This window comes from Macaca mulatta, chromosome 16 (assembly GCF_049350105.2).
Source record: "Macaca mulatta isolate MMU2019108-1 chromosome 16, T2T-MMU8v2.0, whole genome shotgun sequence".
NCBI classification, from domain to species: domain Eukaryota; kingdom Metazoa; phylum Chordata; class Mammalia; order Primates; family Cercopithecidae; genus Macaca; species Macaca mulatta.
The window spans coordinates 66696333-66722285 of record NC_133421.1 but is presented as its reverse complement, the minus strand read 5'-3'; the positions used below and the strand labels follow the sequence as shown (position 1 = coordinate 66722285).

Genomic DNA, 25953 nt, shown 5'->3' with positions numbered 1-25953 from the left:
AAGTCCATAGTTTGCATTACATTTCACTCTGTTGAGCATTCTATGGATTTTGACAAATGTGTGATGATGTATATCTGCCAGTACACAATTATATAAAATAGTTTCACTGCTCTAGAAACCCCTGTGCTCTCACCCGCCTCTGCTGAACCACTGGCAACCACTGATCTTTTATACTATCTCCACAGTTTTATCTTTTCCAGAATATTATATAGTTGGATGTACAGTGTGTAGCTTTTTCAGATTGGCTTCTTTCACTAAATGATATGCATTTCAGGTTTCTTCATGTCTTTTGTGGCTTGATAGGTTGTTTCTTTTCATTGGTGAGTAATACTCTATTGTATGGATATACCACATGTTGTTCATCAAACATTCACCTGAAGACATTTTGGTTGCTTCCAAGTTTGAGCGGTTATGAATAAAGCTGCTATAAACATTCCAGTGCAGGACTTTTCACCTCGTCTGGATAAATATCAAGGAGTGCAATTACTAGATCATATGGTAAGAGTGTGTTTAGTTTTGTAGGAAACTACCAAACTATATTCAAAGTGACTGTACCATTTTACATTCCCATCAGCAATGAATGAAAGTTCCTGTTGGCCGGGCGCGGTGGCTCAAGCCTGTAATCCCAGCACTTTGGGAGGCGGAGACGGGCGGATCATGAGGTCAGGAGATCGAGACCATCCTCGCTAACCTGGTGAAACCCCGTCTCTACTAAAAAAATACGAAAAACTAGCCAGGCGAGGTGGCGGGCGCCTGTAGTCCCAGCTACTCAGGAGGCTGAGGCAGGAGAATGGCGTGAACCCTGGAGGCAGAGCTTGCAGTGAGCTGAGATCCGGCCACTGCACTCCAGCCTGGGTGACAGAGCGAGACTCCGTCTCAAAAAAAAAAAAAAAAAAAAAAAAAAAAGAAAGTTCCTGTTACTCCACATCTTCACCAGCATTTAGTGGTATCAGTGTTTTGGATTTTAGCCATTTTAATGGGTGTATAGGGGTATACATATTAAAATTGGGTTTTTTTTGGAGACGGAGTTTCGCAGTTTCGCTCTTGTTGCCCAGGCTGGAGTGCAATGGTGTGGGTTTCTGTTTCTTTTTTTTTTTTTGAGATAAGGTTTCCCTCTGTCTCCCAGGCTGGAGTGCAGTGGCATGTTCAGAGCTTACAGCAGCCTTTGTCTCCCAGGCTCAAGTGATCCTTCCACCTCAGCCCCACCCCAAGTAGCTGGGACTACAGGCATGTGCTACCACATCTGGCTAATTTTTTGTATTTTTTTCTGTTTTTTTTTTTGAGATGGAGTCTTGCTCTGTTGTCCAAGCTGGAGTACAGTGGCATGATCTTGGCTCACTGCAACCTCCACCTCCCGGGTTCAAGCAATTCTCCTGCCTCAGCCTCCCGAGTAGCTGGGATTGCAGGCACGTGCCACTACACTCAGCTAATTTTTGTATTCTTAGTAGGGACAGGGTTTCACCATGTTGGCCAGGCTGGTCTTGAACTCTTGACCTTGTGATCCGCCTGCTTCAGCCTCCCAAAGTGCTGGGATTATAGACATTTGCCACTATGGCCAGCCAAAGTTGTTGTTGTAATCTGTAATTTCCAAATGGCATTTGATATTGAGCATCTTTTCACATGCATGTTTGCCATCTGTATATCCTCTATAGTGAGGTGCTTATTCAGATCTTTTGCCTAGTTGTTTTTTTTTTTTTTTTTGGAGATAGAATCTCGATCTGTCGCCCAGGCTGGAGTGCAGTGGTGTGATCTCGGCTTACTGCAACCTCCCCGCCTCACAGGTTCAAGCGATTCTTCTGCCTCAGCCTCCTGAGTAGCTGGGACTACAGGTGAGCACCACCACACCCAGCTAATTTTTTGTATTTTAGTAGAGTTTCACCATGTTGCCCAGGCTGGTCAGGCAATTTGCCTGCCTTGGCCTCAGAGACTGCTGGTATTACAGGCATGAACCACCATGCTTGGCCTAGATCTTTTGCCTAGTTTAAAAAAAAAAATTAGGCTGGGCATGATGGCTTACGCCTGTAATCCTAGACTTTGGGAGACTGAGGTGGGCGGATCATCTGAGGTCAGGAGTTCAAGACCAACCTGGCCAATATGATAAAACCCTGTCTCTACTAAAAATACAAAAAATTAGCTGGGCGTGGTGGTGCACATCTGTAATCCCAGCTACTAGGGGGGCTGAGGCAGGAGAATTGCTTGAACCTGGGAGGCGGAGGTTGCAGTAAGCCAAGACTGTGCCACTGCACTTCAGCCTGGGTGACAGAGCAAGACTCCATCTCAAAAAAAAAAAAAAATTATTTATGGCTGGGCACAGTGACTCATATCTGTAATCCCAGCATTTTGGGTGGCCCAGGCAGTAAGATCCCTTGAGTTCAGGAGTTCAAGACCAGCCTGGGCAACATAGTGAAACCCAGTCTCATTTTTTTTTTTTGAGACGGAGTTTTGCTCTGTCGCCCAGGCTGGAGTACAGTGGCGTGATCTTGGCTCGCTGCAGCCTCTACCTCCCAGGTTCAAGTGATTCTCCTGCCTCAGCCTCCCAAGTAGCTGGGATTACAGGTGCACACCACCATGTTTGGCTAATTGTTTTGTATTTTAGTAGAGACTGGGTTACCCAGGCTGATCTTAAACTCCTGAGCTCAGGCTGTCTACCTGCCTTGGCCTTCCAAAGTGTTAGGATTACAGGCGTGAGCCACCGTGTCTGGCCTCAATTTTTTTTTTTTTTTTTTTGAGACGGAGTCTCGCTCTGTCGCCGGGGCTGGAGCGCAGTGGCCGGATCTCAGCTCACTGCAAGCTCCGCCTCCCGGGTTAACGCCATTCTCCTGCCTCAGCCTCCTGTGTAGCTGGGACTACAGGCGCCCGCCACCTCGCCTGGCTAGTTTTTTGTATTTTTTTAGTAGAGACGGGGTTTCACCGTGTTCGCCAGGATGGTCTCGATCTCCTGACCTCGTGATCCGCCCGTCTCAGCCTCCCAAAGTGCTGGGATTACAGGCTTGAGCCACCGCGCCCGGCCTTTTTTTTTTTTTGAGACAGAGTTTTGCTCCTGTTGCCCAGACTGGAGTGCAGTGGCATAATCTCTGCTCACCACAACCTCCGCCTCCGGATTCAAGTGATTCTCCTGCCTCAGCCTCCCGAGTAGCTGGGATTACAGGCATGTGCCATCACACCTGGCTAATTTTGTATTTTTAGTAGAGACGGGGTTTCTGCATGTTGGTCAGGTTGGTCTCAAACTCTCAACCTCAGGTGATCCACCCGCCTTAGCCTCCCAAGGTGCTGGGATTATAGGCTTGAGCCACCGTATGCCACCTATTTTGGCTTTTACTATGAAGATGCTTTAGCCACTGTGATGACTACCAAGTGTGGCCCTGCAGCCCAGCCACTCTGGGCTCCCAGCTCCTGCATCCTGCTGCAGACTTGACATCTTCCCTTAGGTAACTTGTAGTTGTCTCCTGTCTATCTTGCCCAAAATATAACTCTTAAAACTTTTCTCTCCACAAGTTTGTGCCTCTCTCCCTGTCTGACTTCCCCATCTAAATAAATGGTAGACCACCATCTGCTCCTTTTTGCAAGCCAGAAATCTAGGAATCATCCTTAAATCCCCTGTTCTGTCTTATCTCTGCTTTCATTCAAAGCCTTAGCAAGTCTTGTTGGTTCTACCTCTAAAGTTTTCTCAAATACTGTTACTTGACTCATTCTGACTTCTGTTTCTGCTCTATGTTAGGCTAGATGCCCTGAAAACTCTTTTGTACAAAACACCTAGAAATGCTGGATAAACTGGGCTTTTAAGAAAAACAGGGAGGCCCGGTGCGGTGGCTCACGCCTGTAATCCCAGAATTTTGGGAGGCCGAGGTGGGCGGATCACCTGAGGTCAGGAATTTGAGACCAGTCTGGCCAATACATAGTGAAGCCCCGCCTCTATAAAAAAAATAAAAAGTATCTGGGTGTGGTGGTAGGTGATACACGCTTGAACTTGGGAGGCAGAGGTTGCAGTGAGCTGAGATCGCGCCACTGCGCTCCCGCCTGGGCGACAGAGCAAGATTCTGTCTCTCAAGAAAAAAAAAAAAACCACAAAAAACAAAAAAAGAAAAACAGGGAAATCTTCAGAAGCAAAAACCAAACATAATCTCACCAAAGAAATGAGAAGATGGCTGGGCGTGGTGGCTCACGCCTGTAATCCCAGCACTTTGGGAGGCCGAGGCTGGCAGATCACCCAAGGTCAGGAATTTGAGAACAGCCTGGCCAATATGGTGAAACCCTGTCTCTGCTAAATTACAAAAATTAGCTGGGCATGGTGGCAGGCACCTGTAATCCCAGCTACTTGGGAGCCTGAGGCAGGAGAATTGCTTGAACCCAGGAGGCGGGGCTTGCAGTGAGCTGAGCCGAGATAGTGCCACTGTACTCTAGCCTGGGCAACAGAGCAAGACTCTGTCCAAAGGAAAAAAAAAAAAAAAAGGCCCAGTGTGGTGGCTCTTGCCTGTAATCCCAGCACTTTGGGAGGCCAAGGTGGGTGGATCACTTGAGGCCAGCTGAACATGGCGAAACCCCATCTCTACTAAAAATACTAAAGTTAGCTGGGCATGGTGGTGGGCGCCTGTAATTCCAGCTACTCAGGAGGCTGAGGCAGGGGAATCGCTTGAACCAAGTGGTGGAGGTTACAGTGAGCCGAGATCGCGCCCCGCACTCTAGTCTGTGTGACTGAGCAAGACTGTGTCTCAAAAAACAAAACAAAACAAAAACAACAAAAACCAATACATGGCCAAGGTGCAGTGACTTACATCTGTATAATCCCAATGTTTTGGGAGGTTGAGGCAGGAGGATCGCTTGAGTCCAGGAATTTGAGACCAGCCTGGGCAACATAGTGAGACCTCATCACTAAAAAAAAAATTTTTTTTTTCTTTGAGACGGAGTCTCACTCTGTCGCCCGGGCTGGAGTGCAGTGGCATGATCTCGGCTCACTGCAAGCTCCGCCTCCTGGGTTCACGCCATTCTCCTGCCTCAGCCTCCCTAGTAGCTGGGACTACAGGTGCCTGCCACCACGCCTGGCTAATTTTTTGTATTTTTAGTAGAGACGGGGTTTCACTGTGTTAGCCAGGATGGTCTCAATCTCCTGTCCTCGTGATCCGCCCGCCTCGTCCTCCCAAAGTGCTGGGATTACAGGCGTGAGCCACTGCGCCGGCCAAAACAATTTTTTTTTAATTAGCTGGGTTTGGGCATGTACCTGTAGTCCTAGTTACTCAGGAGGCTGAGGTGGGAGGATCACTTAGGCCCAGGAATTTGATAGTTTGAGGTTATGGTGAGCAATGATCCTGCCACTGCACTCCAGCCTGGGCCACAGAGTGAGACCCTGTCTCTTAGAAACAAAACAAAACAAAAAAAAATGAAACCAAATTAAAAACAACAACAACAACAACAAAGCTGCTTTTTGTTATTGAGTTGTAGCCCAAGTTCTTGAGGATAAAACATTGAAAAGCAGGCAGTAGATTTGCTATTTAAAGAGATTTACTTGCAGCACTATTCACAATAGAAAAGACACGGAATCAACCTACATGCCCATCAGTGACAGACTGGATAAAGAAAATGTGGTACATACACTGTGGAATACTATGCAGCCATAAAATACAATGAGATCATGTTTTTGTTGTTGTTGTTGTTTGTTTGTTTGTTTTTGAGATGGAGTCTTGCCCTATTGCCCAGGTTGGAATGCAGGTGGTGCGATTTCAACTCACTGCAACCTCTGCCTCCCAGGTTCAAGCAACTCTCTGCCACAGCCTCCTGAGTAGCTGGGATTACAGGTGCCCTCCACCATACCTGGCTAATGTTTGTATTTTTAGTAGAGACGGGGTTTCACCGTGTCGGGCAGGCTGGTCTTGAACTCCTGACCTCGTGATCCACCTGCCTCGGCCTTCCAAAGTGCTGGGATTTACTGGTGTGAGCCACCGCACCCGGCTGAGATCATGTTTTTGCAGGAACATGGATGGAGCTGGAGGCTATTATCCTTAGCAAAGTAACGTAGGAACAGAAAACCAAAGACCGCATGTTCTCACTTAATAAGTGGGAGCTAAATGATAAGGACTTATGAACACAAAGAAGGGAACAACAGATACTGGGGTCTACGTGAGATTAGAGAGTGGGAGGAGGGAGAGGAACAGAACAGATAACTATTGGATATTGGGCTTAATACCTGGGTGATGAAATAAGCTATACAACAAACCCCTCTGACACAAGTTTACCTATATAATAAACCTGCACATGTAACCCCAAACCTAAAATAAAAGTAAAAAACAGACAAACAAACAAAAAAATAGGCTGATCGCAATGGGAGACTGAGGCAGGCAGAGCACTTGAGGCCAGGAATTTGAGATCAACCTGGCTAACATGGAGAAACCCTGTCTCTACTAAAAATTCAAAAATTAGCCAGGTGTGGTGGCGCATGCCTGCAGTCCCAGCTACCAGGGAGGCTGAGGCGGGAGAATTGCTTGAACTCAGGAAGCAGAGGTTGCAGTGAGCTGAGATTGCACCACTGCATTCCAGCCTGGGCGACAGGGCGAGACCTTGTCTCCAAAAAAAAACAAAAACAAAAACAAAAAAAAAAACCCTGTCACTTTGGGAATATCTCAAACCTACTCATCCAAGTGGTTGTATGATTTTAGTATCTGCATATCAATATTTAGTGTGATCTACTTTCTTAGATTCTCAGATACTACCAATGGGCACATGTCGTGAAATAATCTCTTTTAGAGGACAACAGAGTGCTAAAGTCTCATTATTGCAGTTCAAGAAAAACAATTCTGCAACAGTTTATAGGAAATGCCTTTTGTTTAATTTTTTTTTTCCTTTGAGGGTTAGATTTTTATTTTTATGTTTTTAGACATGGGGTCTTCGTATGTTACCCAGGCTGACCTCGAATTCCTGGGCTCAAGTGATCTTCCTGCTTCAGCCTCCTGAGTAGCTGAGACTACAGACGTGCACTGCTGCCCCTGGCTGGAAGTTTAGATTTTAATTTAAACTCTTCTATTGGGAAACTTTGTATGTTTGCTTTACCACTCACATTTGCATGCATTATTGTACCTATTGTCTCCTACTTAAGGAAGGGCAGTTTATGCTGCTATATGAAGTTAATTAGCCTCTTATGGTACTTCAGTTTTTTCTGTGCTAAAAGTGTGTTCCAGATTTTTGAAAAACGTATTGAATTTTCATTCATTTATTCAAATATTTGAGCATTCTGTAGTTGCTGGGGAAATAGCAGTGAACTGAAGAATGTCTTTGTTCTTATGGGGCTTAAGTTCCTAGCTGATCACAGTGGAAGGAGATACATGAAAAAAGAAACATATGAACAGTGGAGGGTAATGAGTACTGTAAAGGATAATTCAGCAGGGGAGATGTTGCTGTTTTAGATAGAGGGGTGTCAAGGGACATTGTGCAGAGACCTGAACGAAGTGAGGGAGCAAGCCATGGAGATATCTAGGGAAAGAGCCTATTGGTGGAGAGGAGTCCTAGGGCAGAAATGGGCAAGGTGTTTTCCAGGAGCAGAGAGAGGACAGCTGTGAGCAAGGGGAGAGCTGTAGGGAAGGAGGCAAAGAGAGGCATCTGGGGCAAAATGGATTGCCTGGTGGGCCGTGGTAGGACTTTGGATTTTTTCCTGAGTGGGTTTTGAGCAGGAGAATGAAATAATCTGACTCTGTTTTTTTTTTTTTTTTTTTTAGACAAAATCTTGCTCTGTCGCCGAGGCTGAAGTGCAGTGGTGCAGTCTTGGCTCATTGTAACAAATACCTCCTGGGTTCAAGCTATTCTCCTGCCTCAGCCTCCCGAGTAGCTGGGATTACAGGCTTGGGTCACCACGCCTGGTGAATTTTTGTTTTTATTTTTATTTTATTTTTTATTTATTTTTATGTTTTTTGAGATGGAGTCTTGCTGTGTCACTCAGGCTAGAGTGCAGTGGTGCAATCTCAGCTCACTACAACCTCCGCCTCCTCGGTTCAAGCGACCTCTCCTGCCTCAGCCTCCTGAGTAGGTGGGATTACAGGTGCCCGCCACTACACCCGGCTAATTTTTGTATTTTTAATAGAAACGGAATTTCACCTTGTTGGCCAGGCTGGTCTCAAACCCCTGACCTCAAGTTATCTGCCTGCCTCGGCCTCCCAAAGTGCTGGGATGGCAGGTTTGAGCCACTGTGCCAGCCAGGACTATTATTTTGAAAGGATCTGCAATGTGGAGAATAGAAAGTAGAGGAACAAGGATGAAAGCATCCAGGCCAGTTAGCCTAGTCCAGCTGTCTAGGTAAGAGATGCTGGTGGTCTAGATTAAGGTTGCACCAGTGGGAGGTTGTGAGAAGGGCTCACCTTCCTTTTTTTTGAGACATTATCTCACTGTCGCCCAGGCTGGAGTGCAGTGGTCCTGTCTCAGCTCACCGCAACCTCCGCCTCCTGGGCTCAAGCGATACCCCCACCTCGGCCTCCCAAGTAGCTGGGATGGCAGGCTTGCGCCACCATACCCAGCTAATTTTTGTGTATTTTGTAGAGACAGGGTTTTGCCATGTTGCCTAGGCTGGTCTCAAACTCCTGAGCTCAAGTGGTCCACCCGCCTCAGCCTCCTAAAGTGCTGGGATTATAGGCCTGAGCCATTATGCCTGGTCACTTCCAGATATATTTTGAAGATAGAACCAACCGGATTTGTTAATGGATTAGGTGTGGCAGGAGGAAGGGAAGGAGGAGGGGGAGGAAGAGAGAGAGAGACTGGAGTTGAAGTTAAGGCTTATTTCAAGGTTTTTAGCCTAAGCATGTGCAGGAATGGAGTTATCACTTGCTAGAATGGGGAGATTGGAGGAGAAGCCAGCTGGGCGAGGTTTTTAGTGAGGGGGTTGGCTTTGGATACATTAAGTTTGACATGCATTTTACATATCCAGGTGAAGATATTGAAGAGGCCGTTGGCTATAGGTGTCTGATGTTCATATTAGCAGATGGGGCTAGAGACGTAAATTTGAGAATTGTCGTTGTATAGACATTGTTTTGAAAGAAAGTGAGGCTGAATAATTTAGAAAGTGAGTGCAGGGAGAAAAGAAGTTTACTATTAAAATAGCTTTAACAGGCCGGGCATGGTGGCTCATGCCTGTAATCCCAGCACTTTGGGAGACTGAGGTGGGCAGATCTCAAGGTCAGGAGTTCGAGACCAGCCTGGCCAATATGGTGAAATTCCGTCTCTACTAAAAATACAAAAATTAGGCAGGCATTGTGGTGGGCACCTGTAGTCCCAGCTACTCGGGAGGTTGAGGCAGGAGAATCACTTGAACCCAGAAGGTGGAGGTTGCAGTGAGCCAAGATCACGCCACTGTACTCCAGCCTGGGTGACAGAGCAAGACTCCGTCTCAAAAAAAAAAACAAAAAACAAAAAACTTTAACAGCAAAGCCTTTTCCTTTAAAATTATGAATATTTTTCTTATGGAAATTGGACTCTTTCATTATGAAGTCTACATTCAATCACTATGTTAGTAAAAATGTTCTAGTCGCCGAATGCAATAGACCAGCTCAGACTTAGTGGCCTAAAGCAGCAATCATTTGACTATGTTAAAAGATGCCATGGGCAGGAATTTAGATATGTACAGCAGGGATGGTTGTCTTTGTAATGTCTGAGGCCTCAGCTGAGAAGACTCAACGGGCTGGAGGCAATAATCATCTGGAATTTTCTTCACTCCTATATCTGATGTCTGGGCTGTGATGATTCAAAGGCTGATTTCAGCTGAGACTGTAGACCACGTGCCTACTTGTGGCCTCCCCTTCTGCCTTGGGTTTCTCACAGAATGTGGCTCATTCTGGAGAATGAGCCTTCCAATGAAATCAGTTGGAAATGACATCTCGCTACTTTCAGCATACTCTATTGGTTGGAGCAGTTATGGACTTAGCTAGATTGAAAGGAAAGGAACAAAGACCCCCTCCTCTCAGAGGGTGGGGCGTAATGAGAGAATTTAGGGCCATGTTATTCAACCACCACAAATGCCTTCTGAATTTGAGGTTCTGCCTCAAAAGTTCATAGTTCGTTTGACTGAACGACTTCTATATATTCAAGCATCGTCAGCCCCAGGTATATTGTTCCATGTAAGTGACCAGGACCACCTTAGTATCTCGTATAGGGAAAGTGACCTGAATAAATTTGAGAAAAGAATCTTCCTTCTCTCCAGTAAGTATTGAGGTAAGCATTGAGCTGTTATAGATTTATGACTTTGAGACTCAGAAATTTAAATTCTTGGCCAGGCTCAGTGACTCACGCCTGTAATACCAACACTTCGGGAGGCCAAGGCAGGCAGATCACTTGAGACCAACCTGGCCAAAATGGTGAAACTGTATCTCTACAAAAATATAAAAATTAGCCAGGTATGGTGGCGGGCACCTGTAATCCAGCTACTTGGGAGGCTGAGGCAGGAGAATGGCTTACGTTCTCTTTATCTGCTTTATTTCAGTTGCCTCTCTTAGATGAATGTTAATGACTTACATAACATTTTAGATCAGTGGATATTTTTGTGATTCTTCTATTTGGGCTTTGGCCAAAGATAACAGTACCCACAGGTTTTTTCCAGCTACTTGCCCTTCTCCCTTCAGTGGCCCTCGAGCCTGGAAAATCTGACATGACAATGTGCTTGCTCAACCTACCACTGTTTCTTTTTTGAAAAGTTTGGCAGCCTGTTTGACTCCTATGAAGGTGAATTCCTCAGCATTCACAATTTATTAGAAAAATACTTTGCTTCTCTCCAAACTTGAAATTCAAGACAACCAAACCTATAGCCTAGAGCTGATCGTTCAGGATGCATTTGTCATGTTGATGCCATGCTTTTCAGCAGCGTGGCCATCATCTGTTCAGTAGAGATTTCTGTAATGAGAGGTGGTGTTTATGTGTGTGTTTATTCGGTGTCTTAAGTTAGCCTGTGGGAAGTTCTAAATCAGGGTGGTACGTGGTTGCCAGCAGAGAGCTGCTCCTCAAATGAAGGAGGTAGAATCAAAGCCGATAGGAAAGAGCCTCAGATGCATATGTATATGTACTGTGGGCATTCAGAGTGAAAGCAGTCATGGGACTAGGGGTGGAGTTAGGGAGAGCCTGTCTAACAGACACAGGAAAGGGACGGATAATGCCACCCAGAGGAAAAAGCATTTTAGGCAAGAACAAACATGAAAAAGGAACAAAGTCTGTGGGTGGTGGGCAAGGAGGAGATAAGTTGACTTGAAGGAAGACAGCACTTATGAAAGTCACCTGGAGGCTGGGTACCATGGCTCATGCCTATAATCCCAGCACTTTGGGAGGCTGAGGTAGGAGGACAACTTGAGCCCGGGAGTTCGAGACCATCCTGGGCAACATGGTGACACTGAGTCTCTACCAAAAAAAAAAAAAGAGAAAAAAAAAAATTATTCAGACATGGTGGCATGTGCCTGTAGTCCCAGTTACTCAGGAGGCTGAGGTGGGAGGATTGCTTGAGCCCAGGAGGTTGAGGCTGCAGTGAGCTGTGATCATACTATTGCACTGCAGCCTGGGTAACAGAGCAAGACCCTGTTTCAAAAGAAGAAAGTCATCTGTAGGCTGGAGAGAGGAACTGGAAGGGGCTAAAGTTGGCTGAGTAGTTAGAGAGCCTGAGACAAGGGTAAAGATTTTGCATTGGACAATGAGATGTTAGTGTGTGTTTTTGAGCTGGGGAGTGCTGTGATTTTACTCTTATTGAAAAGTCACTGAAGGATTATTCTTGAATCAGTGATTCTTGATCATTCTTGAATTTTTCAAACAGCAAAACTGAAAGAGTTGGCCTATTGCTCAGAATATTTCCTAACTGGGTGCAGTGTCTTCACTTGGGAGAACCTGGCTACACAGTTTAGTTGTAATTCACTCCAGTGGTTCATTCATTCAATACCTATTTTTTCAGCATGTATTATGAGCCAGACACTATGCTGGATGCCAGGGTTCGGGATAGGACACACCAGTGAGCAAAAGCCAAGACTCTTCTTGTCTTCATGGGGCTTTCAGTCCAGCATAGTGGTTAGGAGTCCAAGTTAAGGAGTCACAATACTTGGGTGCAAGTCATGGTGATGGTGATAGAAGGAAGGCGTTTGTGAGGGCCAGTGGCAGGCAGGAGCTTGGTGTTTTTGAGGACCTGAAGAAGAAGCAGAGTGCCAGGAACTTAGCCACCAGCTGGTACCAGCCATACAAGAGGGGCAGAGCCAGCCAGGACATCGGTCATGCTAGTAATGAGTACAAACACTCACATGCTGCATGCTAGTGGGCTCCTAAGTGCTATGTGTACATTAGCTCGATGAATTTGTGCAGCAACCCTGTGAGGTAAGCACTGTTTTCTCTCCTTTCTACAGATGAGGAAATTAAGGCACAAAGAGGATAAAATAACTGGCACTAGCTACACGCTAAGTGATCTAAGTGGTGGAACCAGAATTCAAATCCATGCTATTCTGCCTTAAGAGAACAAATCCTGTTTTTTAGCCTAAGAACAGAGTAGTCATCAGGGGAGTTTTAAGTAGGGGAGTGGCAAGATCAAGTTTGTGTCTTGAAAAGGTCATTCTACACAGTATGGAAAATGGCCTGGAGGGAAGCACACAGACGTTGGGAGACAGTTAACAGCTCTTGCTGTGCTGTGGCCCCCTATGCATTTTGGCTCTGATGTTTCTGCCTGATTTTTCTCTTGCTTCTGCCTCTTTTCCTGAGGGGATGGCAGGTTTTACCAGTCAGCTGGAGGACAAACCCTGAACCCTTCTTGGTTAAATATCTACTTTATTTTACTACAGCACTTATTCTTGGGTTGCTGCAGCTGTAATGTCTTGAGGGAATCGAGCCTGATAGTAATTTATAGACCAAACAGTTTTTAGAGACCATGTGGCCCGATTGCCCTCTCAGTGTTGGCACTCCTGCCATGAAATTTACCATGCTGAGCATGTGACCTCCATTTGAATGCCAAATGCCACAGGAACCTGGGAGGTTGTCACTTACTCCTCCCTTTCTCTGAGTCACCTTTGCCCTTCAATCAGTCACCCAGTCCCGTCACATGTAGCTCTTTTTTTTTTTTTTTGAGACGGAGTCTCGCTCTGTCATCCAGGCTGGAGTGCAGTGGCCGGATCTCAGCTCACTGCAAGCCGGATCTCCGCCTCCCAGGTTTACACCATTCTCCTGCCTCAGCCTCCCGAGTAGCTGGGACTACAGGCGCCCGCCACCACGCCCGGCTAGTTTTTTTGTATTTTTGTTAGTAGAGACGGGGTTTCACTGTGTTCGCCAGGATGGTCTCGATCTCCTGACCTTGTGATCCGCCCGTCTCGGCCTCCCAAAGTGCTGGGATTACAGGCTTAAGCCACCGCGCCTGGCCCCTAGCTCTTTAATGTCACAGAATATGGATGTCCGCCTCAAAACACTTCTAATGCTGCTACCTAAATTGGGCGGCCATCACCTCCCACCAGGATTATTGCAGCCTGAGGGATCTTTTTGAAATGGAAATCAAACTATCACTGTTTAAAGCATTTCAAAGACTTACCCCATTGCCCTTGGAAGAAAGTTCAGATATCTTGACAGGAGAGCCTTCTCCAGCCTCCTCTCCTGCTGTGGTCTCCTTGTTCTACAGTGTACCGCTTCATTAGAACCCTGGAGATTATTGTTTGCTAGTTCTGGGCTAAAACTGGCATCTGGCTTTGCAGAGCTCCTCAGGTGATTCTAAGGTGTATTCAGAGTTGAGCCCTGATCTCTGCTCTGATTTCGAGGTTCTTGTTATATTTATTTATGATCATGAATAAATGTATTATTATTCCTTGGCCTCATATTAGCATCATCTGAGGAGTTTGTTTTTTTTTTTTTTGACAAGAGTTTTGCTCTTGTTGCCCAGGCTGGAGTGCAATGGCGCAATCTCAGCTCACTGCAACCTCCACCTCCCGGGTTCAAGAGATTCTCCTGCCTCAGCCTTCCAAGTAGCTGGAATTACAGGCATCCACCACCATGCTCAGCTAATTTTTTAATATTTTTTTAGTAGAGATGGGGTTTCACCATGTTGGCCAGGCTAGTCTTGAACTCCTGACCTCAGGTGATCCACCTGCCTAGGTCTAGGAGTGCTGGGATTACAGGCGTGAGCCACCGTGCCCAGCAGTAGCTTTTAAAATTTGAAACCTGGTCCCACTCTCAGAGGTTCCAATTTGGCACTGGTTTGGTTCCCAAGCATCTTTCTTGCTGTATATATTTTTTAGTATCAGCCAGCATGGAGACCTCTGTAGACAGAAGCAATTACTTCACGGGGAAGAATTTGGAAGAAGATATTATGAGGAGACAGGTTCTAGTCCTAGAGTGATTTATCCTTTCTTGTACAGATTTCCAGGTATTTGAGGGGCCACTCTTCTGTAATTCATGTTTTTCTCTCCTAACTTCACTCCTGCTGCCTGCATCTTCTTGCTGGGCAAAATGTTCAAGGTCTTCAACTCCTCACACCCTGGTTGCTCCTCCCTGGATGTGTTTGGTTTTTTTAGTGTTCCATTTCAATTTTGATACACGGAATTAGAATAGCATCCAGATGGGGGTCTGTTATAGCTAGACTACTAGATCCTTCAAAATCCAAGTACTAGTATGTCTATTAAAATACCATAAGATCACATTGGCTAGTTACAGTGTTTGGTTTGTGGGTTACTTAAAAATCAACTAATGTTCCCTTTTTTTTTTTTAATTTTTTTTGAGACAGAGTTTCGCTCTTATTGCCTAGGCTAGAATGCAGTGACGCAATCTTGGCTCACTGCAACCTCTGCCTCCCAGGGTCAAGCAATTCTCCTGCCTTAGCCTCCTGAGTAGCTGGGATTACATGCATGTGCCACCATGGCCGGCTAATTTTCTATTTTTAGTAGAGATAGGGTTTCTCCATGTTGGCCAGGCTGGTCTCAAACTCCCGACCTCAGGTGATCTGCCTGCCTCAGCCTCCTAAAGTGCTGGGATTACAGGAGTGAGCCACTGCGCCTGGCCAATTCCCACTTTCTAATACTTCTGTAGTAGCTGGATATGGTGGCTCACATCTATAATCCCAGCACTTTGGGAGGCTGAGGCAGGCAGATCACCTGAGGTCGGGAGGCTGAGGCTGGAGGATCGCTTGAGACTAGGAGTTCGAGACCAGCCTGGGCAAGATGGCAAGATGCCATCTGTAATTTAAAAAAAAGAAAAAACAAGACTCCTGTAGTGGTGAAGAACAGACATTCTGAAAACAGACTGCGTTAGGATTCTAGCTCCATGCCTTTACTACCACTACCTGTGTTGTGACTTTGGATAAATCACGTAAAATTCTGTGCCTCAGTTTCTCCTCTGTAAAGTGGGATAAAAATAGTATCTGTCTGAGAGGGTTGTTACAAGTATGAAATGAGCAAATAAATATGTCAAGTGTTTAAAACAGCACCTGGCCTCTGGTAAAAAGTGCTATATAAATTTTAGCTATAATCATTACTTATTTCGACTGCTCTTTAACCAAGGTTCTTATTTTTCATCTTTTTCTTTTGTTTTGAATATCACTTAGTGTTTTCACCTTTTACTCTCTTTAGGACCTAGAGCCATCCTAGGTGAAATATGCATGGAGATATTTGATCAGGTCACCACCCAGCTCTCCTGACCTCCCTTCTCTCCTTAAATTAACATGCCAAACCACAGGATCACTAACTCCTTCCCTCCAGATATGATAAGAGTGTGCATTGAAATGCATGTATTTTACTTAGCAGGGAAAGCTGATTGGTGATTATCACACTTAACCCCTAGTGAATCGGATGGATTAACCTGCTTTCCAGGGCATTGAGGAAATGGGTTAAGATAAGAAATGTCTGGCCAGTGCAATGGCTCACGCCTGTAATCCCAGCACTTTGGGAGGCCGAGGCAGACAGATCACGAGGTCAGGAGATCGAGACCATCCTGGCTAACACGGTGAAACTCCGTCTCTACTAAAAATACAAAAAAAATTAGCCGGACGTGGTAGCAGGCGCCTGTAGTCCCAGCCACTCGGGAGGCTGAGGCAGGAGAGTGGCATGAACCCGGGAGGCAGAGCTTGCAGTGAGCTGAGATCATGCCACTGCATTCCAGCCTGGGCAACAGAGCAAGACTCCATCTCAAAAAAAAAAAAAAGAAAAGAAAAGAAAAGAAGTGTCCATGAAAGGGAGACCCTGGGGGAAAGGAACAATAACTGCAGCTCTGAGGATCTGGCACCAGCAGCACCAGCAGCACCAGCACCAGCACCAGCACCAGCACCAGCACGGAGGGATGCTGTACAGCCATTATTGATTTTAACTTTACAAACGGTTCTTCAAAGGAGGGAGAGTTCCCTTTTTACTGAAGAGAAATCCCATTTGGTAGTCAAATACCATTCCCAAAGACAAATAGCTGATAAATGGCAGGCAGGGTTTTGCACCCAGGCCCATCCAGCCCCCTGTCTCCAGTGTCCTTTCCCTTATATCACACTGATACAGAGGAGTGTGTCTGGTTGGGGAAGTGGAAGTGTTCCCAAGTGGGGAGGTCATCTGATGCACAAATTTGGTCTGTTTTATGGGTTTTTTAGTTTTAGTTTTTGTTTTTGTAGAGCTCAGACCTGTTCTTAGGCAGCTTTAACAATCAACTGTGCACTTAGTAATTGACAAATCATGTTTTTTACTTTCAATTTAGAGGGAATTAGATTTGTTAAGCTCTTGCTCCTTCTTTAGAGATGGGGTTTAGTTCTGTCACCCAGGCTGGAGTGCAGTGGTATGATCACAGCTCACTGCAGCCTCAATCTGCTGGGCTCAAGTGATCCTCCCGCCTCAGCCTCCATGGGACTGCTGGGACTGCAGGCATGGGCCACCATGCCAGGCTAATTTTTTATTTTAATTTTAATTAAATTAAATTAATTAATTTATTTATTTTGAGACTGAGTCTCACTCTGTTGCCCAAGCTGGAGTGCAATGGCACGATCTCGGCTCACTGCAACCTCTGCCTCCCGGGTTCAAGTGATTCTCCTGTCTTGCCCTCCCAAGTTGCTGGGACTACAGGCGCATGCCACCACAGCTGGCTGATTTTTTAAAATTTTTATTTTTAGTAGAGACGGGGTTTCACCGTGTTAGCCAGGATGGTCTCGATCTCCTGACCTCATGATCCGCCCGCCTTGGCCTCCCAAAGTGCTAGGATTACAAGCCTGAGACACTGTGCCCAGCGCCAGGCTAATTTTTAAAAAACTTTTTGTAGAGGCAAGGTCTCACTGTGTTGCCCAGGCTGGTCTTGAACTCCTGAGCTCAAGTGATCCCTTTTCCACCTTGGCCTCTCAAAGTGCTAGGATTATAGGCATGAGCCACCATGCCTGGACTTTACTTTTTTCATGTATTCAAATTTTATCATATTAGTAGGGAACTATAATTCAAGTTTTCTTATAGCTTGGTGTTCATTTTTACAAGCTTGATCTTCATTGGTTTTTAACTTTAAAGCAAATCCTGTTATGTGTAATTGAACATTACAGTAATTATAGTAATTTGTTTCAGATTGGGCACTCAAGTGTTAATATTTTGTCTCTTTAGGAAATCAAAACTAGATTTATATATAGACTTTTTATTGCAAGTATCTAGTCTTAAATCTTATAAAGGTACTATTTGGACTTAAAACTATGAAGTTGGCCGGGCGCGGTGGCTCAAGCCTGTAATCCCAGCACTTTGGGAGGCCGAGACGGGTGGATCACGAGATCAGGAGATCGAGACCATCCTGGCTAACACGGTGAAACGCCGTCTCTACTAAAAAATACAAAAAACTAGCCGGGCGAGGTGGCGGGCGTCTGTAGTCCCAGCTACTCGGGAGGCTGAGGCAGGAGAATGACGTAAACCCGGGAGGCGGAGCTTGCAGTGAGCTGAGATCTGGCCACAGCACTCCAGCCTGGGCGATAGAGCAAGACTCCGTCTCCAAAAAAAAAAAAAAAAAAAAAAAAAAAACCATGAAGTTATGTGCTTACTATATAAGTGTACTTATTTTGAGTTATCTTTTTTTTTTTTTTTTTTGAGACTGAGTCTGGCTCTGTCGCCCAGGCTGGAGTGCAGTGGCCGGATCTCAGCTCACTGCAAGCTCCGCCTCCCGGGTTTACGCCATTCTCCTGCCTCAGCCTCCCGAGTAGCTGGGACCACAGGCGCCCGCCACTTCGCCCGGCTAGTTTTTTTGTATTTTTTAGTAGAGATGGGGTTTTACCGTGTTAGCCAGGATGGTCTCGATCTCCTGACCTCGTGATCCGCCCGTCTCGGCCTCCCAAAGTGCTGGGATTACAGGCTTGAGCCACCGCGCCCGGCCCTGAGTTATCTTTTAAACTTGAAATTCCATTCTTAATGTCCAGAGTAATTATGAATGGTTAAATTATGAATGACTCTTAATAGTTTAAAGCTACAGTATTTATTTATTTAATTAATTTATTTTTTGAGATGGAGTTTCCCTCTTGTCACCCAGGCTAGAGTGCAGTAGCACCATCTCGGCTCACTGCAACCTCTGCCTCGTGGGGTCAACTGATTCTCCTGCCTCAGCCTCTCAAGTAGCTGGGATTACAGGTGTATATTACCATGTCCAGCTAATTTTTATATTTTTAGTAGAGACAGGCTTTTGCCATGTTGGCCTGGTTGGTCTCGAACTCCTGACCTCAGGTGACCTACCATCCTCGGCCTCCCAAGGATTACAAGCGTGAGCCACCGCACCTGGCCTAAAATACTTAAATGTGGATTCTCTGTCATCCATTATGCTGTTTATCCTGTGGTGAAAATTTTATGAAGACTGAATGTTTTTTCTCTAGCATGAATTGCTTTCTCTTACTTTTCTCATTTTTTTCCTTCGTAATCTACTTGCAGATACTTCAGATTATTTTTAGAACATGGTATGGTGAGAACAAATAAATTGGGGTTTGCAAATCTAAATAAATTATGTGGCCCTCAGTGGGATTAGCAGGATTGTATTGAAAACACCAGCAGAAACAAAATAGTTCTTTTGTGTACTTTAAATAAAAATTTATTTTCAGGCCAGGCGCAGTGGCTCAAACCTGTAATCCCAGCACTTTGGGAGGCTGAGGCAGGCAGATCACCTGAGGTCAGGAGTTTGAGACCAGCCTGGCCAACATGGTGAAGCCCCGTCTCCACTAAAAATACAAAAATTAGCCGGGTATGGTGGCGCACACCTGTAATCCCAGCTACTCCAGAGGCTGAGGCATGAGAATCACTTGAACTTAGGAGATGGAGGTTGCAGTGAGCTGAGATCATGCCACTGCACTCTAGCCTGGGCAACAGAGTGAGATTCTGTCTCAAACAACAACAACAACAACAAAATATCTCTTTTCAGGCCAGGTACCGTGGCTCACACCTGTAATCCCAGCACTTTGGGAGGCCATAACAGAAGGTTCACTTGAGACCAGGAGTTTGAGACCAGCTTGGGCAACATAACGAGACCTCCTCTCTATTTGAACAAACACACACAATACTCTTTTCATAGAAAAATGTTTACTACACAATAAACTTTAGAAGAATACGAAGCTGTATTAATGCTATTACTCCAATGTAAAAAAAATACACACACACATATTCTGAAATAGATTCAAAGGAATTACATAAACATGTCAATTTTTTTTTCTTTTTTTTTTTTTTTCGGAGACAGGGTCTCGCTCTGTCACCCAGGCTGGAGTACAGTGGTGCAATCACAGCTCACTGCAGCCTTGACTTCTTGGCCTCAAGTGATCCTCCCCCGTCAGCCTCCCAAAGTGCTGGGATCACAGGCCACCACACCTGGCAACATGTCAGTTTTTATTCTGGATAGTGGGACAGTGGGGTATGGATGTTTTTATCTTTTATTTTCTTTTTTATATTTTTCTAAATTTTCCACAGTGAACATTATTTTATAATCTTTCAAACATACCTCTTAAAAGGACTGGTTCCTATAGAATTCAGTGCAAGAAATCTTCTGTATTACTTTATACTTTGGTTGCCTTGATCACTGGGCCTTTCCTGGTAGCAAAGAAGAGGTTAGTGTAGGCAGCAGAGAAAACACAGGTATACTCTTATTTAAAATGCATGTCTTTATAATAAAAGTATAGGTGGTACCCAGAGGAAAATCTTGTGACACATTGCAAAGTGGAACAGAAATTATCTTTAGATCACTTTCTGTTCTGGATTATTGTATGAGCCTGATTTTCATCTCTCTTTCCACCTTCCCTCACCCTAGTTGTAAATTCGCTAGTGCATGGATGTGAAGTACAAGTCTTAATTTTAAAAAGTTTTATGAAGCTGTGTAGTAAATCCCTTTTGTAAGTGGTCTTGACTGCGTTTCTCAATATATCTTTTGGTTTCATTAGATTCAGGTATATAAATGAGAACTGTAACTTTGGACAGATTTTTTCAGTCATCTTTACAGTAATAAGTTCCCCATTAGACAATAGTTGTTTGTTTTATGACTTGCTGTTGGTAGGTTATCCCCAAGGGGCTGAGAAATTCCTGTTTTGAAAAGTCCAAAAAGTTTGATGACTTGCTGTTTCATTTTTTTCTTTTCAGTTATAGAAAACAGGATTACACCCACCTTGACTTTGTACAGTAACATCTACTATCTGCTGACTTAACCCGAGTAAATGCTTTGAATTGAGTCCCATATAATGTCCTAAGGCAGCCTGTATGGAGTAATGAATTGTCTTCTCCCTTATGTCTTCCTACCCAGAATGGTACTTAGCACTCAAGTTGTTACTCAAATATCTTTTGTGTGTTCTGGGTCTCAGTGAAGTAGTTATTAAATCACAGGCTTGGGGAGAACATTTATTCTATGGCATTGAATGAAATGTTGCCCAATTCTAGACCTTCTAATAAAATGTTTTTTAAAACCCACAGGCTTAGAATTATTCCATAGATATGAAGTAATGTAGTTAGAACTTAGTGGAGTGCTTTAGATTAACTTGTAATTTGAAAAACCAAAATTGAAATTGTGAAATAACATGGGCTCTTTGAGGTCTTTTCCAGTAAAACAGTTACAGTAAAGCTGGTTGGCAGTGATTTTCCTAGACACTTTGGCTGGTCGTCTCCTGTGACTGCTGTTAATTAAATATGGTTTGTAGCTAAGCAGCCTATAAGGAGAAGACTGTGGAAGTATTTGCATATTCTCTCCTTGAAAATACTACCTCGTCTTTGGCTTTAAGTTATCCTTTTTTTTTCCCCATGTGGAATAGCTATTAAAGTATTACCTACGGTGATTAGACTAAGAAGTAAAACATAAAATCAGTCATTCTTTTTTTTTTTTTTTTTGAGACAGAGTCTCTCTCTTTTGCCCAGGCTGGAGTGCAATGGCACGATCTCAGCTTACTGCAACTTCTGCTTCCCAGGTTCAAACGATTCTCCTGCCTCAGCCTCCTGAGTAGCTGAGACTACAGGCGCCCACCACCACACCCGGCTGATTTTTGAATTTTTAGTAGAGATGGGGTTTCACTATATTGGCCAGGCTGGTCTCAAACTCCTGACCTTGTGATCCGCCCACCTCGGCCTCCCAAAGTGCTCGGATTATAGGTGTTAGCCACCGTGCCCAGCCTGGTGCTTTAATTTTATGGAAAAAACTACTAGCTGGTTTCTGTTTTAAGAAATAACAGGCCCGGGGCGATGGCTTAGGTTTGTAATGCCAGCAGTTTGGGAGGCCAATGCGGGCAGATCACAAGGTCAGGAGTTCGAGACCATCCTGGCCAACATAGTGAAACCCCATCTCTACCAAAAATACAAAAATTAGCCGAGTGTGGTGGTGCATGCCTGTAGTCCCAGCTACTCGGGAGGCTGAGGCAGGAGAATCGCTTGAACCTGGGAGGTGGGGGCTGCAGTGAGCCGAGATAGTGCCACTGCACTCCAGCCCAGGCGACAGTATGAGACTTCATCTCAAGGAAAAAAAAAAAAAAAAAAAAAAGCCCGGCGCAGTGGCTCACGCCTGTAATCCCAGTACTTTGGGAGGCCGAGGCGGGTGGATCACGAGGTCAGGAGATCGAGACCATCCTGGATAACACGGTGAAACCCCGTCTCTACTAAAAATACAAAAAAAATATTAGTCGGGTGTGGCGGCGGGCGCCTGTAGTCCCAGCTACTTGGGAGGCTGAGGCAGGAGAATGGCATGAACCCGGGAGGCGGAGCTTACAGTGAGCCGAGATCGCGCCACTGCACTCCAGCCTGGGCGACTGAGCGAGACTCCGTCTCAAAAAAAAAAAAAGAAAGAACAATTATTGTACTACTTACTAGCCCTCCTCTGTCCCCAGCTAAAAATAAGAACAGCAACAACCAAAAAATCCTTAGTTATGTACTGGAAATGAATCAGATAATTTTCAGTAACTTACACGTTTTTGGGATATGTTAGTTTGAAAATGCAAATATTCATGCCTGACCCCAGTGTTAATCTGTGAGGGAGCAGGTATAGTGGAATGCTGTGTTATGGTGTAACTTGGATCTTTAGGGAGTAGACTGTGATGCCTCTGCATTTGTATCCAAGACAAATAATTAAATAATCTATTTTTGGCTGGACATGATGCCTCATGCCTGCAGTCCCAGCACTTTGGGAGGCTGAGGTGGGAGGATCGCTTGAGGCCAGGAGTTCAGGATCCGTCTGGGCAACAAAGTGAGACCTTGTCTTTACAAAAACTACAAAAAATTCGCTGAACACTGCGGCTTGTGCCCCTAGTCCTGGCTACTCGGGTCCCTGAGTTAGGAGGATTGCTTGAGCCCAGGAGTTGGAGGTTACAGTGATCTGTATTTGCCACTGCACTCTAACCTGGGTAACAGAGAGAGACCCTGTCTCAAAAAATAAAGTCTGTTTTTAAAATTAATTTTAAACACTGGAGTTTATTTATTTTATTTTATTTTATTTTTTTTTGAGACAGAGTCTCGCTCTGTCGCCCAGGCTGGAGTGCAGTGGCCGGATCTCAGCTCACTGCAAGCTCCGCCTCCCGGGTTCACACCATTCTCCTGCCTCAGCCTCCCGAGTAGCTGGGACTACAGGCGCCCGCCACCTCGCCCGGCTAGTTTTTTGTATTTTTTTAGTAGAGACGGGGTTTCACCGTGTTAGCCAGGATGGTCTCGATCTCCTGACCTTGTGATCCACCCGTCTCGGCCTCCCAAAGTGCTGGGATTACAGGCTTGAGCCACCGCGCCCGGCCTAAACACTGGAGTTTATTACAAAAAGCAGATGGTTCTTTTTTTAAATCTTTTTTTTTTTTTTTTAGGAGAACCACCCCTTTTTGGCTACATTGTCTAGGGTAGCAGTGTTCAATAAAAATAAGATCCAAGTCACATATGTAATGTTAAGTTTTCTTTTCTTTCTTGTTTTTTGTTTTTTGTCTTTTGGAGTCTCACTCTGTTGCCCAGGCTGGAGTGCAGTGGCACGATTTCGGCCCACTGCAACCTCTGCCTCCCGGATTCAAGTAATTCTCCTGCCTCAGCCTCCCAAGTAGCTGGGACTACAGGCATGCGCCACCATACCCAGCTAATTTTTGTATTTTTAGTAGAGATGGAGCTTTGCCATGTTGGCCAGTCTGGTCTCAAACTCATGACCTCGGGTGATCCACATGACTTGGCCTCCCTAAGTGCTGGGATTACAGGCATGAACCACCACTCCCTGCCAATGTTAAGTTTTCTTTTTTTTTTTTTTTTTTTTTTTGAGACGGAGTCTCGCTCTGTGGCCCAGGCTGGAGTGCAGTGGCCAGATCTCAGCTCACTGCAAGCTCCGCCTCCCGGGTTCCCGCCATTCTCCTGCCTCAGCCTCCCGAGTAGCTGGGACTACAGGCGCCGCCACCGCGCCCGGCTAGTTTTTTGTATTTCTTAGTAGAGACGGGGTTTCACCGTGTTAGCCAGGATGGTCTCGATCTCCTGACCTCGTGATCCACCCATCTCCGCCTCCCAAAGTGCTGGGATTACAGGCTTGAGCCACCGCACCCGGCCTAATGTTAAGTTTTCTAGTAGCCACATTAAAAGAAATAAAAAGAAATCAGTGAAGTTAATTTTAATAATATATTTTATTTAACGCAGTATATCTAAAATATTATCATTTCAACACGAACAAGATACTTTACATTCTTTTGTTTTTCAGTACATCCTCAGAATCCAGTGTGTATTTTATATTGATAGCATATTTCAGTTTGAAGCAGCCACATTTCAAGTGCTCAGTAACTACATGTGGCTAGTGACTCCATACTGGACTCTGTAGGTTTAGAGTTTCAGGTTTCAGTAAATTTGTATGCAATAGAATCTTCATAAATTGGCGTATTATGCAGATTTCTTTGTATGCACATCAGTTCTTGTATAGCATAAGTCAGTTCATGATGCTTTTAGTCTATGAGGCAGATTTTTTTTTTTTGAGACAAAGTCTCGCTCTGTCACCCGGGCTGGAGTGCAGAGGCGCAGTCTTGGCTCACTGCAACCTCCATGTGAGGCAGATTTTAACTTGGCCCTAATGCAAATATTGTAAGAGAGATCTAATGGCCTTTGATTTTTTTACAGAGGGCAATCAATACATGCCACGGTTACAATGCTTCAGCATATAGCGTGCACGTCAGCCACTGCTTTTACTCCAGCTAGTGCTTAGTGTACCTGTACCACTGCCCAGGTAGCATTTGTCCTGTGGCAGGTGAATCTTAGGGTGGAAGATGGCAAGTAATATTGCTTTTAAAATTATTATTATTTTTTGAGATGGAGTGTCGCTCTGTTGCCTGGGCTAGAGTGCAGTGGTACAATCTTGGCTCACTACAACCTCCACCTCCCAGGTTCAAGTGATTCTCCTGCCTCAGCCTTCTGAGCAGCTGGGATTACAGGCGGCCACCACCATGCCCGGCTAATTTTTATATTTTTAGTAGAGATGGGGTTTCACTATGTTGGCCAGGCTGGTCTTGAACTCCTGACCTCGTGATCTACCCACCTCAGCCTCCCAAAGTTCTGGGATTACAGGTGTGAGCCACTGTGCCCGGCCTACATTTTAAAATTAATTAATTATAAGCAGGGTCTCACTGTTTTGGCCAGACTGGTCTTGAACTGATAAGAGTTCTGAACTCTTATCAATTCGAGACCAGCCTAGGCAACATGGTGAAACCCTGTCTCTACTAAAAATATTTAAAAAATTAGCAGGGTGTGGTGGTGCATGCCTATAATCCCAGCTACTTGGGAGGCTGAGGCAGGACAATTGCTTGAACTAGGGAGATGGGGGTTGCAGTGAGTTGAGATTGCACCACTGCACTCCAGCCTAGGCAACAGAGTGAGACTCCATCTCAAAAAAAAAAAAAAAGTAACATTGTTGGAATATTTAGTTAATTTATAGAAGCATATTGGCCTAATTGGGGCAAATACCTTATTCTGACATTCTATTTTTTGTTTTTTTTTTGCTTTACTGAGTTTTTTCGCCAGTGGAATTTAAGCCCTTGATACATGAGGAGGGAAAATACCTTGGATCCGTGCTGCACATGTAAAGTACACAGGAGATTTAGAAAACTTCGTAGCAAAAAGAGTGTAAAGTATCTCAATAATTTTTGTGGGCTGGACACGGTGGCTCAAGCCTATACTCTCAGCACATTGGGAAGCTGAGATACATGAGTCTAGGAGTTCGAGACCAGCCTAGGCAACATAATGGGACCCCCGTATCTACAAAAATAATTAACCAGATGTGGTGTGCATCTGTAGTCCCAGTTACTTGAGACGCTGAAGTGGGAGGATCGTTTGAGCCGGGAAGTTGAGGCTACAGTGAGCTGTGATTGAGCCACTGCACTCCGGCCTGGGTGACAGAGTGCCTGTCTCCAAAAAATAATAATAATAATAATAAGTTTTGTATGATCATATGTTGAAATAACATTTTGGATATATTAAACGAAATAAAATACATTATTAAAATTAATTTCACCTGTTTCTTTTAACTTTTTAAATATGGCTACCAGAAAATTTAAAATGCATATGTGGCTTGTCTTCTATTTCTGTTGGATGCTGCTGCCTTAGATTATTAATTATTCAGTGT

General features: G+C 44.8%; 1 protein-coding gene and 2 long non-coding RNA genes across 52 annotated transcripts in view; 1 reads left to right on the top strand and 2 right to left on the bottom strand.

Moving 5' to 3' along the window:
* STAT3 (signal transducer and activator of transcription 3) overlaps nt 1-25953 on the top strand; it is an 85726-nt gene that overhangs the window by 20098 nt on the left and 39675 nt on the right. For 3 of the 50 annotated variants that reach the window (XM_077971713.1, XM_077971728.1, XM_077971711.1), the window contains exon 2: nt 1710-1829. The exons of the other annotated variants lie outside the window; for them this stretch is intronic. The gene's annotated coding sequence lies outside the window, so the exon portion shown is untranslated. The remainder of the gene's footprint in view (nt 1-1709; nt 1830-25953) is intronic. 50 annotated transcript variants of the gene reach the window in all.
* On the bottom strand, nt 5299-7669 carry LOC144335720 (uncharacterized). The gene is made up of 2 exons (XR_013406843.1): nt 6383-7669; nt 5299-5805 (listed from the first exon to the last, which is right to left on the bottom strand). It is a non-coding gene; the product is annotated as an uncharacterized LOC144335720 (long non-coding RNA).
* On the bottom strand, nt 12785-14857 carry LOC144335728 (uncharacterized). The gene is made up of 2 exons (XR_013406851.1): nt 13878-14857; nt 12785-13102 (listed from the first exon to the last, which is right to left on the bottom strand). It is a non-coding gene; the product is annotated as an uncharacterized LOC144335728 (long non-coding RNA).